Source organism: Leopardus geoffroyi, chromosome D4 (assembly GCF_018350155.1).
Source record: "Leopardus geoffroyi isolate Oge1 chromosome D4, O.geoffroyi_Oge1_pat1.0, whole genome shotgun sequence".
In the NCBI taxonomy this organism is placed as follows: Eukaryota; Metazoa; Chordata; class Mammalia; order Carnivora; family Felidae; genus Leopardus; species Leopardus geoffroyi.
Window position 1 is genome coordinate 51629370 of NC_059342.1, and position 16968 is coordinate 51646337.

General features: G+C 37.8%; 1 protein-coding gene across 6 annotated transcripts in view; it reads right to left on the reverse strand.

Moving 5' to 3' along the window:
* Nucleotides 1-16968, reverse strand: part of LINGO2 (leucine rich repeat and Ig domain containing 2) — a 1160577-nt gene that overhangs the window by 375962 nt on the left and 767647 nt on the right. For 5 of the 6 annotated variants that reach the window (XM_045468928.1, XM_045468930.1, XM_045468932.1 and 2 more), the window contains one exon: nt 12616-12648. The exons of the other annotated variant lie outside the window; for it this stretch is intronic. The gene's annotated coding sequence lies outside the window, so the exon portion shown is untranslated. The remainder of the gene's footprint in view (nt 1-12615; nt 12649-16968) is intronic. 6 annotated transcript variants of the gene reach the window in all.

A 16968-nucleotide genomic window follows, 5' to 3' on the forward strand; every position in this document is an offset into this window, starting at 1 on the left:
CGGACGTGAAAACTATATGGCCGGTGTCAGAGTCTTAGCTGCTATGGTCATTATTATAGCTCAGTTTCTTTACTGACTCCCTTCTTAGCACACTTGAGGTGAGGAAATCTTTTTATTCATTCCAGAAAGAGGTTATTTGGGCTGATTTGCCTGTCTTGTAAAGGTTGAATCCAATCCAACCACTGCAAAAGGGGAATCTGTGTGTCTGTTCACTCTCATTAGCTGTTGTCAAGGCTTGCTAATTCCAGATTGTTCCGAGACACCAGGGAGATTGAGGAGGATCACAGAATGCAAATTTTCATGTGTTAGATGCCCTTGAAAATCAGCAGTTCTGTTGCCTATTTCCTCTACCTAACCCAAAACTCTGCTTCCAAAAGCATCAACTACAGGGAGGGAGGACATGTCCTACACCTCTCCCAGTTTGGGAAGGGGAGTGAGCAAACTGCTCTCAGCCATGCAATGTGGACAAGAACTGGGGAGAAGTGCCCCCTTCCCAGACTGCCAGAGTTCTGAGAGTCCACCCCAACTGCCTCACCCTTTCTTTCATCTGAACCCTCACAGGATGTGCACAGCAAACAGATTTGGGGGTAAGTTGCCCAAAGAATACTGTACTCTCTCCAAGTGATACCTCCTTCCATACAGCATAATTTCTGGATAAAATTAACATCAACCTTCTTAACTGCAAAATGCAAACAAACAAAACATGGATCCCAGAGTAACCCCCACCTCTCAGATACCCACACACCTGCCCTACCCCTGGCTCTGAAATTACAAAAATATGTGAAATTATTTCTTTCCTAATTATGTTCCGTGTAATCAGAAATACATTTTTTAGCATGATGCTTTTTTCATCTCAATCACTAGTATTTAGATGACAGGATGCAAATAGATTTATGGAGTGTGACACAAAATTAATATTTAAAAGAGCAAAGAATGAGCAGTTGCTCTTTTTCTTCAAGTCCCTTTAGAATCCACAGAGAAAAAAAAGGTACAATGCATACACATTGCAGATAGTTACAAAATGAAGATGTTGAAACATTGAGCCTTCACAGCAGAAATTGACCAGGTAATGCACACTTGCATTTTGCTTAATTGCTTGACTTTGCAGGCACACTTCCCTCCTAGAATCAGTGTTCTGTATGGCGATGACCTTCTGAAACTGGTCTATTACCTGAGGCAGTGAGATGTAGCTGCAAGTTCCATAGAGACCTAGGTGTGAGTCCTGCTTTTATCATTTGCCACTCATGTGAATTGAGGTTAATTAGTTAATTTCTCTGAGCTCCAGTAAGATCATCTATAAAGCATCAACACTACAACTTTTCTCCTGAGCTTCCAGTAGACCAGAGATTATAGTTGGAGCCTCCTTAGCATATAATATGCACTTACAAAGTGATGGTCATTAGTGTAAACACTGAATAGTGCACAGAATTTATTATTTTAACTGTACCTAGCTACTAGGTTAGAACAACAGGGTTTTATTTGTTTTTGTTGTAATGGGAAAATATAAATTACAAGCCTCACTCTTAGGTGGTAGAGCATTACTCCCTTAACCTGGCAGCCAGAGAAAAACTCTATGCTTCATCGTAGCCCCAGACTTTGGTTTCAATAGAGGTAGTTGGGGAATAGGAGAGTGAGTGGTACACCAAAGAAAGAGTAACTCCAGCAAAGTATTACCTTCCCTCACCAGTGTGCTTTATAATTACAACGTTTGTACACACAAGCGGATTGCCCACCTCTTCCAGCTTTCTAGGATATTTTATCTACTTATTTCCAAATGAAGCTGCTCCAGCACTCCTTTCTACATGATCTGAGAAGTCTAGTGCCTTCCATAAGATTCTTGAGGGCAACAGAGATGCACATATTCTCCTGCCCTTCCCGCTATATTCTTGATTCTCTCACACCATCTCACCCATGGATGCTGTTTGCAGGCTACTCTGCTGTGCTTCCAATGCCAGCCACAACCTCACCTCTTTCATTCCTAAGTATGATGTCCAAACACGAGTCAGAATATATAGGGATCAGCTGGAGGGAAGCAGGGGAAGGATACAGGAGAGCACAAAGACAAATACATTTAACTATCAGAGACGCTACTCGAAACTCCTTCCTACGGGCAAGGTGCTATGATAGTTTCTACCTTGTCTTAGCCTTCCCCTCTCTTCCCTTTCTATCCTATCCTATCCTATCCTATCCTATCCTATCCTATCCTATCCTGTTTTAAAAATGCTGGAGTCACCACCAAACTGTTTTATAGTCCCCTAATGAGTCATGACTTGTGGTTTAACACACTGTTCAAGATCCCGTATATCTATTCCATCTGGAGGGGTTAGTTCACATATGGGGCCCTGATTTTTAAAATAAAAAACAAAACAAAACAAAACAGTTACCTGCCTGTAAAAAGTTATATTATCCTATTCCTAGATTGTGAAACAAGATGGTCATTTAATTACTTAATAGATTTTTTTCTTCCTGTTTCAGATATTATTTCATTTATTTTTATAGAAACTTTATGATTTAGGTAGACAGACTTTATAGATTTCTGTATCTTTTAAAGATGAATAAACTGAATCATAGACAGGTTGGGTGATTTTCTAAGGTCACATGGATGGTGACTGAGTCTGATTTGGAAGCCAGATTCATTTCCATCTCTTTCCTACTTGCTTATCAATAATGGCAGAATGTTCAATTTGAATGTTCTGGATGAATAGTATTTATTAAAAAAGATACAGATCCCTGGCTCCACTCTGATCTATAGAATCAGAATCTCTAGAGTTGGACACAGGAATATGCACTTTAAAAAGGTCCCACAGGGAACTGGTATAGACCGAACTAACTGAATCATTTTCCTAAGTGCCCTATATGAGGGGCAGGGGGGAGGAGTGGGGAGGAGGAGGGGGGAAAGGGGGTAAGGAAGGGGAAAAGAGACAGGGGAAGGGACAGAGGAAGGGACAGGGGAAGGGAGGAGAGAAGGGAAGGGAAAGAAAGGGGAGGGGAGGGAAGAAAGGAGAGGGGAGGGGGAAGGTAAGGGAGGAAGCGAAGGAAAAGAAAGGGAAGAGGAGAGGAATGAAAGAGAGAAACCAGAACTTCTGGACGCTTGAGTAATGGTTTCATTGTTTTGTTTCAAAAGGATTTGAGGAATATAAAAGTCAAATACCAATGAACATTGTGCAATTATAGGTAAAGCAAGAACAAAGACTGAGTAACGGAAGAACTAAGCCTTCAAGAAAAGTCACTTGGCTTTGACTTGGACTGTAATTCTTCTAACAGCTAAAATCAATTAAAACAGTGTTTTGAAAAGTTTTTAAATCTGATGGTATTAATTTGGTTCTAATTCTCCCAGCATCTGAACAAAAGAAGAGATGTCTGTTGCATTTTTATTTTCTAAGTCAGAACTCAAGGGAACTGCTTATTCATATGGTCAAAGTGCAGAGAAACTGTGAGTTTGGAAACCACTTATGCATCTCTTCCCCAACCCAGCATAATCACAGAATTGTGGTAACAATACCAAAGGAGTACCTACTGCACATCAAGCACGGTAAACGGATTATCCTATTTAATATTCATGAAACTCTTAGGATGCATCCGCATGTTATGGGCAAGAAAACTCCAAGTTAGGGATTTTATGCAACTTTTCCAAAGACATACACAGTAAGTGGCAAAACAGGGCTTCGACTCGGGATAGTTCACCTCCAGAGCCCATGCCCAGCTGACTCTCAGGTAAATGAACAGTGAAATAACTGAGATAGGCAAGCAGTGGTCCTACTGGGAGGGAGAACTAAATTAAGGCTGAGAAAATGGAGAGAAGGAACAGTATGTAAGAAAACCAGCAACCAGGCTGAATCAGTAATTGTTTACCAGGAAGCTGCAGAGGGCGGCTCCTCTGCTGGGATGTAATTCCATTTGAGCCAATGGAGGCCATATCTTATCTTTGGCTCCCAGTAATAAGCCTTCAGGTAATAGTCATGCTAACTAATAGAGGTTTGGGTTTCTTTAACAATAAAAAGAAACTCAGACAGTACCACCGACTAGAAAAGGTGAAACATAGGACTTTGTCATTATTTGACCTGTGATAGGCTCACAAATTAATCATTCCCACCAATCAGTGGGTTCACTGGCATTAGCCAGTCAGACAAGACTATATGGACATCGTCACCTGAAAAAGAAATCCTTTATTTCAGACAAACTGTACATTAAAAAAATTCCTACTATTGTCTTCATGATGAATTTCTGAGATTTCTACATTCATTAGATGTCTTTGGGGTTGACGATTAGTTTGGGGTAGAGTTGAGCAGATTAGCACATTTAAATACTTATTATGTGATAATTAGCATGTACTTAAACTATACAAGGTAATTATTTAAATATAGATTAAAGGCTAGGGAGTTTCCACGGCTTTTTTTTTTTTTTTTGTAAGCTCAGCCTCCTCTCTTATAAATAATTTGGACTCCTAGATTTGCCTCACAAGCCTAAGACCTGAAAGTAAGTCAGACATTATAAGATGGGCTGTTTGAGTTTTATGGTGTAAACCGATAAGGTCCTCTGCAGATATTAATGCCTTATATACAAAATCAGTCTTATGTACAATGTTTTATACTATATACACTAGTATTTTTGTTAACTTTGAGTTATTCATTTAAGACAAATATATACAGTAATATATTCTCTGTGAAGCACTTAGCACACAAAGGTCAGCACTTAGTAAGTGCTAGAAATGTTTCTCTGTCTTCCTCCTTTCCAAACCTATAACTTTTCTACTGCATAACTTATACCTGTCTCTCTGCTTCTCTTCTAGCCCATATTCATACTTTCTTCCCCACATTGCCTTTATCTCCAAAGAGGAGATGGTTTGTCAAAGAAAGATCAAAAGAGAAAATATTAATTGTAATTATATTCCTGAGGTACAAAAATGCAAAACATTTTCAGTGTTTGCTCTGTAGATAAAGATGGTTATGATCCCTGCTGGTCACATGAGTCAGCAGAACAAATATCACCCAATTCATTTCTATCTTAAAAGAGTAGTAATCCTAAACTCCCTGAGAAACTGGAAGAGAAAGTAAGCCACAATGTTAACTCCCTCTGAAGAGGATGCTTTGGGATCCTTTACATGATTAGACATTATGATCTATTCTGTGAAAGCCAAGGATGTTCTGTAAGTGACCGACTAGAAATAATTCTTCATTTTCTTTTGCGAGAGTTTGGTTTTGTTTCAGATGCCGTCTCTCTGTTCCAAGTACCATCTACTGCTGCCTGCTTTATTTTTTCCCTGTTGTTTTTGGTAAGATGAGCACCACAGTCAGATTGGCACCATGCTGCTAAAGCTGACAGCAAGCACTTTTGGTGGTCCTCTGAAAACAGCAGCACTTTGTTCTGTGTTTAATGCCTAAGATGTGGAATCTGCCGAGGCACCTGCCATTTTATACAACTCTCTAATCTTCCTCTTTATTAGCTGTCTGGCAACATTATCACACTGGCTGCTTGGTTTAAATCTTATTCACTCTTCTAATATAAAAAGACAAGAGAATGTCCCTGAAGATAGAAACTTAGTCTCTTGCACTGTAGACAGTTACTTTTTTTTTTCAATGTAATTTTCCTTGAAACAAAAATCCTTTTATATTTCCACAGGAAAAGAGAATATCTCTTTGCCTCCTAAGTAAATATTTTGCATAACAATTGTCCAGATGTGCAAGATGCCTACTGAAGCTTTCTCTAATGACTAATCCTTTAGATCAGTTGTTTAAAAAGGCATACGCTGTAGTATATATTCTGATTCATTTACTTATTTATTTCATTCATTCAGACAACATTTATTGGTTCTTGCTATGAATCACACACTATGCTAGGTTTTGTGAATACCAAAAAGAATAGCATTCTTTGGGGAAAACAAGTAGGGAAGATAAACTCACAAAGACATGAGCCACAACACGTCAAGTGTTATGATAGAAGTAATGGCCGAATGTCCTGGAAACAAAGAAGGATTTCTGTCTAGTTTCGAACAGGGGAGTATGAGGAGATTTCACAGAGGAGGAGGAGATATTTGAGTTCACCTAGTCAATATGTGCTAGAAAGGAAAGAAGAGGGAAGCACATTCTCAGTAGAGAAGATCTGAAGAGTTCAGCTGGAATAAGGGGAGCTTGGTAGGGAAGACCAGGAAAGGAGACTGGACATGCCACTTGGACCAGAATGTAAAAAATTAATTGGAACTAATTAGCTGGAATTCATTGCCTAGGTACTGCATGGCCAATAGAAACATGGCTCAAAGCTAAGAGCCGGAACTGGGCTGCAGAAGCAGTCACTATAATACAAGAACAGTCATTACCAGAAAGCAAATCGGCAACATCCTATGATGCAAGATCCTGGAGCCACACTTCTGTCCTAAAAAGGAGCTCCAACAGGCCTGGGTGAAAGTTTATCACAGAGGTGGCAGCTGAGGAGAAAAAGAGCAGCTGATGGGGCCTGGGAGAAAGCCAAGCTAGGGAGGAGAGAGAGAAAAGGAGGGCAAAGGAAGTTTCTCCATCTGTTTGGGGGTTTAACCTTACCCTTCAGAGTTAAAGAATAAGAATGAGAGCTGGAGGTACAAAGTTCCGCCTGCCACGGGCCCCTTTTGTTTCTCCCCTCCTCTTCTTCCCACAGGGAATATACCTAGTTTGAGGCTAGCCCAGAGACGTAAGAGGCAGAGGAAAGGAAGGGTGTTCCTGGGCGGAGGATATATACAGGTCTGACTGGGTGTGCCTAGGGGTCCAGAGTAAAAAGCAAGCCCTCACCGTTTATGGGGTCTCTGAACTTTTCACAATGTTAAATCTGGGGTCAAATTTGGCTCTGATTGCTGTGATTCTTTACATTTTTCTTACTTCTTTAAGCAGTCAAAGCCTGTTGTTTTCTCTTGCAATCCCTGCGGCTACTATACTAACTACAGCCTGCTTCCTTAGTGGTCTTTGCGTTTCTGGAGCAGCAACAGGGCACAGCATCATCTAGTTTATATGAAAGAAAAACCTGAAACATAAACTGGTTGGCCTCCCGGTGCTAGCGTTTCCTCTATATTTCACCCATTATATGATCATGTGGCTGTTTGAAAGAGTACTTGGGAGGAACTCACAAGTTACCTGTGCCCCGGGATAGCCATGTTTTACAGTAATGTTCCTCCTTATATTGAGCTGGATATGTTTCCTTCTGCTTTCTGGTTTCTCATATTATCACATGGAACCATAGGCTTAATCACATCTCTCTTCCATGTCAGACTCCTTTTGAGATTTGAAAATACCTAACACATTTTGCAGCTTCTTCAAGGGGGAAATGAAATGAACGTTGGAGGACTCACTCATCAGATATTAAGCTGGGATCATTCACCTGAATTAGCTCCTTTAATGGGGAAAATTAAAATGAAACCCAATATTTAAGCAAACAAACCAGAAAAAAAAAAAACAATAAAGGAGGAAATGATTTCCCCAAGGTAAGTGGCAAGGTCAAGATTTAGAGCTAGAATAAATTACAAATTATTTATATTTAAAACTATATTTACATTTAGCTTTTAGTTTTATCAAGGTAATATAGCTTCAGAGTTTAAAAAGCCAGGTAACGTAATACTATAGTAATAACATACTAATAATCATCACCTGCCTCATCAGCTGATTCAATTAGAAGTGAGTCCATTGCTCAGTCCACTATGTATGGTGCCTCTGTCCAACTAATAATGTTATTTGCATCCATCCCCATCTTAATTGCTGGACATATATATACATGTACATGTGCTGTATTTGTATTATGTATTCATATACAGAATATATATGGCTAGGACAAAATGTGCTAACATTCGAATACATTTAGCATTTCTATAATCTGCCAATTCCCAAGATTAAAATTCTGAATGTCTTTTTGACTTATTAGGCTTATTTATTTGGTATGTTAAGTTACTTTGAAAGCACTGTCAAACCAGTAATGATAAGTCTTAGGTTGCTTTAGCTTTTTAATTTCTCTCATTAGAAAACCTGGAGTATATGCCAAGATAAAATCAGAGAGGTGTGAGGGACAGAGGAAAGATTTTAGTCAGAGAGACTAGGGTTGAACTACATTATAAAATGTTGGGAAAAAAAGGAGAGAGAGATATATACAACAAAACCTGCAAGAACTAGTGTGTAAGGGAAATTTAATGGTTTGACATTTGATAAGATTTGAAACATTGCATTGTGAATACACTGATAAATGGGGAAAGGCAATTATGAAAATGGTTTCTGTGGTTTATAAATCTGATCACCTTAAGTCATCTTTGAAAGAGTCACATGAATACTGGAATTTCTCTTTAATTAATAATCATCATCTAATCTGTGTTTCTGTGAATGACACTTGATACAGAAGTGCAAGAAAATAGGTAATTAACAGCCTTCTGCATTTGTGGTGCTCAAATCTACAGACACCACTCCCAGGGTGAAAGTATTAAACAGCACTGACATGGAAATAAGAGCTACATCCTATTTCCAAATACACAGGAAGGACAAAAGGAAATTAGATTCAGAATCTGTAATAAAAAGGAAATTAGTTTTTTTTATTTGTAGCCTTTCATCTATGTTTTTTAAAAAAATAAGTCCATTAATATTTAGCCTCCGAACCCTTCTTGCTATCTGTTAAAGAGATAAACATACATTCATATTTTCAATTGGTCTTCTTTTCTCACTGGCACTTCTAATGGTTTAGGTTGCAAATCATTAAACCCAAGTCATCCCAGCTAAATGAAATGTTTAAATGTACTTTTTAACCACCCTCTCATATTCTAATATATATACATATATATTTACACATATATACATATATATACATATATACATACATACACACACACACACACGCATGCGCGCACATAGTATGGCAATGAGTTGATTTTGATCTATTTACTTTTCTCCATTCCTGTAGCAAAGTTGGCAAAAACAAAACAAAAGAGAATTCAACTTAAACCCAGTAATATTTGCTGGCTTTCTAGTAACCATCAGTGATTTAGATTTTTTTTTTCTGGGTCTTCTACAAATGTCAGTGGAATTCACAGAGCTGAAAGAGAGGTAGGTGTTCTTGACAAGGTTGAGAGTCAAAATAAACTGCACAATATTTACTTAGAATCCTATAAATATGGTAAAACACAAAGAAATAGTAGCCATGAGCTCTCAGCTTATGGAATTCATGATATAGTCAGGGAAGTGAGAGGGTCTGAGAAGCGCCTAACAGTGGAAGAGATGAATAATAATTTTAGTCAACAGGATGGTATTCAAATGCAGAGTTTCAGAAATAGTTTCCATTCCAAACAAAAGATCTTCCTATCTTCTTTACCAAGAAGTCTGGGATGGCCTCTGGTAAGGAAGGAGTTAAGCAATGTGATTGTGGTCCCTATTTCATCACTAGTGAATTCAGTAACTTAAAAGAGTTGCTTAACTTCTGTGGGCCTGACTTTCATTATCTCAAGGGAAAATAGATTAAAACGAGTAATAGTTGAAGTATTTTTTAGACCTAAAAATCTGTAACTGTGACTTCTTTTCATGAAAAGGGTATGAGTATACCTCCAGTGGCTAATGCAAACCATAAGAAAAGTCTACATACAGCAGATGTAAGTGACAGAGAGTCTAGGGGATACTGTAGGGATAGATTGGGTGTCTGAGGCAGGTTCAGAAATGAGGCACTTCCATCAAATGTCTAAGTATCTCCTGGAGGTGGTTCTGGAGTCATCAATATATATTTTTTCTTTTTATTTCTCCTTAACAACTGTACTTTCACAAGATTGGAGATCATGAAGTTTTACCATTTATCCATGGAATCCAGTGTAGGCACCATAATCTCATTTCAACTGGTAATGTTTCAGACGCTTACAGATGAGAAACCTTGTCACTGCAGAGCTACAATCCCCTTTCATCCAAGTGTGTTTATGCGATTTGGAATCTTGCTAGCTCAGAGGCCAGATTAAGAACTTTTAGTAGTATCCTGCATTGCTGGGACTATGATATTCCTGGCATTTTTTATAAGACTCAATTAGAAATGTCATTTTCTCCAATGGATCAGAATTATTTCCCTATAGAAAGTCTAAGGTTAACATGTATATATACTTGACAGAATATGTGTCAAAATGAACCTTGGGGCTTGGATGTGAAGATGGTAAATTTCTCTTCCTTATGTCATCAATCTAGTGGACTTTGGAGTGTCTGTTGCCTCTCTAAGGGAGACTGAACAAAGTGGAATCATTTCACTCAGACCTCTAGCTTTTGGGCTTACGACGAGCTCCAGCACTGAGAGGCTGCTGTTGGATGACCCTTGTATATTGGTGACTTGGCATAAGATCACTGGCCAGTCTAGTTGAGGGAAGGCTGACTTTCCTCATCTATTTTGATACACATAGACAATGCATACATACGGAACTACAGATGTCACCAAGAGATCCAGTTCCATCCCTTTCTATTGTTCTTCTACTCTGCCCTTCAGATTTCTTAGCATTTTTACTGCTATGGATGAATGATTTCCAATCTGTCCTTAATGTTTTCTCTTTCCCACCAATCTGCAGTCTCTCCTCTGTCTACCAGGCCTCATCACTATGAATGAAGGGACTCTGCACACAAAGGCACAGACAATGCTCATTTCTGTAAAAGCAAGATTTGAAAGCTGGTACCAAACCCCTCCTTCAAAGCATTGACTCCTTCCTTACTACTATTGTTTCTCTTCTCCCCACAGCAACCACTCAAATTGCTTATTTCTCTCACCTTGGTGATATTTTTCAAAATCTTATATTTAGAAAAAAGTAGATGTGGTTTGCCACAAGATGTCACAGTTCGATGGGAAATCCCAGGTTATATTTTCACATGGAACAAAGTTTACCACATAATGAATACATCTCTGACGGTGAAACATTAAAGATCAAGTCCATGAGAGAAATTTAATTCAGAGAAGTAAAGATGCTGCCTACCTCTAATAGTAATGTTTTACAATAATGATAATGAAACAAAGTAATAATGGTAACTATCATTTACTGCATTCTTACAATATGGCAAAGTGATTTGTAGATAAATCATCTCATGTATTCCCTAAAAACCTTATGAGGTAAGGATTCCTATTTCTCACACTTTACAACAAGGGAAAGCAAGTATTAGAGATGTTAATAAGCTCACCCAACACACAAATAGTAGATGGGTAAACAGGATTCAAACTTGGGCAAGTTGATTCTAGAGCCCAACATCTCAACCACTACTTACTGCCTCCCAATAAGTATTATAATTAAAGAGATTGATGGCTGAGATAATTTAGACTATTTTAATCTAGATTAGTAAAATTAAATTAGGTTGGCACACAGACACTAGAGTCCCTCCCCAATTACGACAGTTAAGTTTCTGAAAATACCTCTGGTTACAGAATTTTCTACTGAGGACCTCAAGAAAGACCTTATTTTTTAAAAAATTAGATTGGAGAAATCAAAGACAATAAGGTAATAATTGAGAAAGCCTTTTTAAAGTAAGTATACCGAAAATAAATAAATAATACATACCTACAATAAATAAATAAATAAATAAATAAATAAATAAATAAATAAAATTTTGAAATTTTAAACATAAAGCATACTAATGTTCATTAAAATGGAACAATAAAACAGCCCTCCAAATTAAAACAATATTTATTCATTTTAATGTTAGGACTACTGTACTTTCAAATTTCCACTTACTAACCCTTTGTCAGCAGAAAATTTTCAGTCTCTGCTTCCCATGAAGTTTGCTTCAATCTACCTCTGATGTTCTTACAAAGAGCCATTTCATGTGCATCTGGAATGCTTTGTTCTTTTTAAAAATTTATAGTATAACACATCTAGGTCAGAAAGTCTTAAAATTGCTAACAAGGTAAAAGGAAAGAACTGTATATTAGAATTTTGAGGAAGGGTGACTGATTAAATTATAGACTACTGTCTGTGGATATACTTCTCAGCTATGTGATGGCAATCTACATATAATAATATATATCGCACAAGAGTGAAAGACATTACACAATACATCATTATACACAGAAGACTCTTTTCCTTATTATCGCACTGATTTCCTTTTTTACCCTAATTATTTGGGAGTAGACATATCTGAACACCTATTAGCTGAGCAATATCATGGAAACATTGCTCCTTTATCAAATACAGCAAGCTAACTTGAAGACCTGTGATAACAGGTAAAAGTTTGCTGCCAGAGATGGAGAGAAGGGTTGGAAGTGGGTGTAGGGTTGGGAATATGGTGAAGGTAAGACAACAAAATATTCACAGCAGAAGATCTGATGGCAGGGCTTATATACAATACATAAGTACAAAGCATTTACTGAAAAAAAAAAACAGTACATGGATTAATGGATTAATGGGTGAATGGATAAACGAATGGATGAGGTAGAAAAATATTGAATATTTCCAACTTTACAATTTTGACAAGGATTTAATCAGGTATTATATTTGATTGTTATCTTGCGTTCTGTTACAATCTCTGTTGTACTTTTCCATCCACGAATGAGAAAAACAAAAACATAATGTCCTCTAATCACTATTTGTGAGAAGCTAAGGATGTATTCTGCTTTGCTTCTTTTATACTGTTTCATATTAACAAGAGGTTTTAAAACATCATGAAAAGTACCAACCTTGAAAGCTGCATTTTGTTTTTCTCATCTCACCTAAAAAAATAAAAAAGACAAGAAAAAAATAGCAAAATTTAAGTGAAAGCCAATTAAGGCAACACAGCAGTAAAAAGAGCATTAAAAAAAAAAAACAACAAAAAAACTTTTACCCATTTTCCCTTGACAAAGGAGACACATTTAACTGTGAAGAGAGAAACACTCTGATAAAACTTTTTTCTCCCTAAATAGTTTTTTAAAAATATATTTTGTGCTTTTTGTACTTTGTGATAGTTTGCTTTTTAAAATTTTGGAAGGCATAGCAATTATGAGTGACAATGAGTAAAAATACAGAGGGGATGTTTAATAGAAATGATAAAACTAAATTGCATGTAAGGAGAAAATATATAGGCAGCAATTAATCAACCTGTGGAAATTTGCCATCATGATAAGATTTGTCGATAAATTCAGACAAGAGTATCTTAAGAGGCTATTACAATTTATTCTCAGATTCTGTATTTCTATTCTTGAATGCTTATTAGAATATAGGCTTTTGCTTCTTTTCCCTCTTTGCTCCCCCAATAATCTGTTCTCCCTTATGGACCAAGTGATTATTGTGTTGTTTATAATAACTGTTCTACATTCCTTATGGAAATTGTAATTATGATGCTGAATATTCAAACTGCAAGCCACTTTTCTCAGGGAAATTGTAATTATGATAATGCAGTATTTACCCAACCAATGTTTTCTAGTCATTGTTCTCTTTGAGGAATGAGGAGGTGAGAGAAAAAGCACTGAAATAAAACATCCTGTTGGGATCTCAGATATGTATTCTGGAAAAGCATCATAATCATAACAACAACAACAACAATAGCTAATAATTGCTATATTGCAGGTGTGGCACAATCAGGTTGACACGTGTAGGAACAGGTGTGTATTTCACGCAGGTGTACGTGAATTACACGTTTCTCATTTAACCTTCACACCAAGCCTATGAGGTAAATAATATTACTATCCCAATTTTATGAGGCTCAGAAATATTGAGTAATTTACCTAATATCACACAGTAGTAAATATTGGCGTAAGGTTTAAATTCAGGTCTGTTGGACTTGAAAAGTCTATTTATGAGCTCATTGTCAAAAGCCTCCCTTTCGTTCACTGGTATCAGTGCACATTGGTGAATTGATTCGCCCGCAGTCTCTCTTTTCCAAAACCAGTGTTTCTTAGTCTGTGTGTGGCATAGTCAGCTCCATGGCAGACAGACACTGGCTATAACCCTTACTCCCCAAATATGGAATTTCTTACCCTTACCCTGAGAATGGGAATAAACCTCTGTGCAGAGTGAAATTCAATGCCATCTTTTTGAAGGGCAATTTGGCATTATTCAGTAAGATTAAAATTTTTCATGCGCTCTGATCCACAGTTGCACCTCTAGAATTTATGTTAGAGGTATCTAAGTACTCATTACAACATTGTTTTAAATAGTGTAAACCTACAGAAGCAGCCTGAATGTTTCCCAAATACTTCATGCTACAATAGAATACAATAGCATATTAAAGTTATTAAAAAGATGGGTTCATGCTATGTGTCCTGGAAAAATGCCCAGAAAACACTGTTAGGTTAAAACAGTAAGTTGTGAAAACAGTATATATAATTTGATTCTGCTTTTGTTAAAATATAGATGTTTATTTATGTATATGTACCATCTGATTTTGCATAGAAGAAAAACTAGGGGAATAGATACTGAATACTTATAGTATCTTTTAGTAATAAGTTGAAAGGGGAACTTCCCCCCATGATTAATGAGTTCTCAGTGCCTGAAATGTTTATAGTGAACATGCATTTTTTTGATAAGCAGAAAAGAAATTTTTAAAAATAGAAAAAGACAGAATCAAGGACATCCAAAAATAAACACAAATATTATAGTATTTCAAAAAGAAATCCAGCAAAACAAATAAAGGTAAATCCAATGTCAATCAGTGAAAATTATTAATAAGTGAGCCCCTAGATAGGATGGGAACTGGGTCTCTCCTTAACTCCTCTCATCTGCTTGCCTTACCTCTACTTTGCAAGATCTATACAATCAGGTCCCAAGCAAGGATGGAGACCCTATCCTTTACTCTCTAGGAAATCAGCAGTAATTGTTTAGGATTTTTTCAATATTGATAAACAGTGCTTGAGTACCTATCATATACAAGAACTTTACAGACGTGTTTTTAAATCCTGTAATTGCAAGACAGGTATTTTTACTTTCGGTTTTATACATGAGGAAAATTAGGATCACTGAAATAATTTATTTACCCAAAGAGTCCAAGTTATCCTTCGTTCTCTCTCTCAGATCTCTTTTTTTCGCTTTTTAACCTGGCAAATTTACCAGGCTTGATCAAAAAAGAAACTAGGATTAAAAAGAAACTCAGAAACTAAAGCAAAACAGGAAATAAAAGACAAGAACAAAAATATATAAACTAATGGTTTCTTTCTTAGCAGACTACATTCTAGCCACCTGATAGCTGTCTTATGCAGCTTGAAGATTTCCAATATCTGTTCTTGGTTCTTCTCTCAGCTTTACTCTCTGATACCTTGCCCAAAGAGTTCCACTGCCCTCTCTCATTTCTTTTCTAAGTCTTAGAATAACCTCTCCCTTGTTCTTTCAGTGGAACCCATTTATTTCATATATAGGCCACACAATGAATATTTCTGTTCTCCCACACATGGAAAGGTTAATGAGCTGTCCAGCCTGGTAACAATAGGGGTCAATTTCAAGCCTCAATTTCAGCACTAGCCCTCAGGGAGACCGACCAGCCACTTGACTGAAAGCTGATTATGACCCTGGACTTCTTCCACCTAAGAAGGAGCAGTGAATCATTTTCACTTAAACTGAAGCAAATTCCAGATATGTGTTTGCTTAATTGCTTGCAGGGCTTTGTTTAGCACCATAATCTGACAACCTATAGTGTTTGATGCATCATTACATGATCCTCCATAATATCACCCAGTGGAAATACTTTCGACATCAGCAGTGGGCACATGTTCATGGCATCTACTCATCTCAACACATATGGCATGACACAGAAGCTCCGGCCTGATAGCCCCATGCAACACCCTTTTGACAGTATGGCTGAAACACCCGTGTGAAGACAGTATCCGACAATGATGGGGTGTCACCAGAAGAATATGATAAATATTCCAAATCAAGACCTTTAGTTAGTACTTCATTCCCAGTAGACAGAATGTATACATGGGTCTAGGAACCAAGGAGAGGAGGTGGAATTGGTTGAACTTAGCATCACTCCCAGGGGCATAAATGGGGAATTGGTGGCTCCTGTTTCCACAAATTTAAGGTCTGGATCTAGAGATCCCAATTTTCAGAAGTAGAATGCTTCCATGAGGGGAAACAGTAGGAGTCCTATTAAACTTTAAAATGTATTTTGTATCCAATCACTTTGAGCATCCTATGTCAGCTGTCTGGCAATAAGAAGAGCCACCATATTGGCAGGATAACTGATTGATCATCGTGAGGAAGCAGAGCTGCTGTTCTACAACAAGGGACGGGAAGAGCTTCTGGTAGCCAGGTAGTTCATAGAGCATTTTCTTTAGTATTTTCCTGCCTATTTTTGATAATAAATGGACAAGTACAGCAGCCATGACCTATGCAAATGGTGAGGAGGTTCAGACCCCTCAGTAACGGTCTGTGCCAGCCCACAAGGTAAACTACATATATCAGTAGAGGTACTAGCCGAGGAAGAAGGGATTCTAGAATGGGTAGTAGAAGAGAGAAGACAATAGGAAGACAATATGTATCAGTTGTGGCCTTGAGACTAGCTGTGCTGGCAGGGGCTGTAGTCCCCCATAATCTTCTTCTTGGAGGTTTTCTCAAGAAAGGTGACTACTAAGGAATCCTGGAGGAGCTGTTCCCAGATAGAATAAACTTATTATATGAAGCAAAAAAAAAGCCAAGTATCACAAGGAGTAAACACAGTAGATGCTGCAGGACATTGCCCACATCTGCCTTTAGGAAATGGGAGTCATTTCCCCAGTTGCCTGAAGTGTTGGCCTCTGATGGCTCACAGCTGACTCCCTCTCTGGAGATTCCCCTCCTTCTACCAAAGGGAGCTGCCTTACCCAGATTATTTACCGTCCCACAGGCAGCTCACATCTAATGACTCACCAGTATAGGAGTACAAAAGCCAAGCCCCCTTTTCTCTACTTGGGACAACTCCAATGATGTTGATCTCAAGTACACTACCCAGAAAACTTCCTGCATAAAATCTTCCATCACAGAGGCGCCTGGGTGGCTCAGGTGGTTAAACATCTGACTCTTGATTTCTGCTTAGGTCATGATCTCACAGTTTGTGGAATCGAGTCCCTCATCTGGCTCTG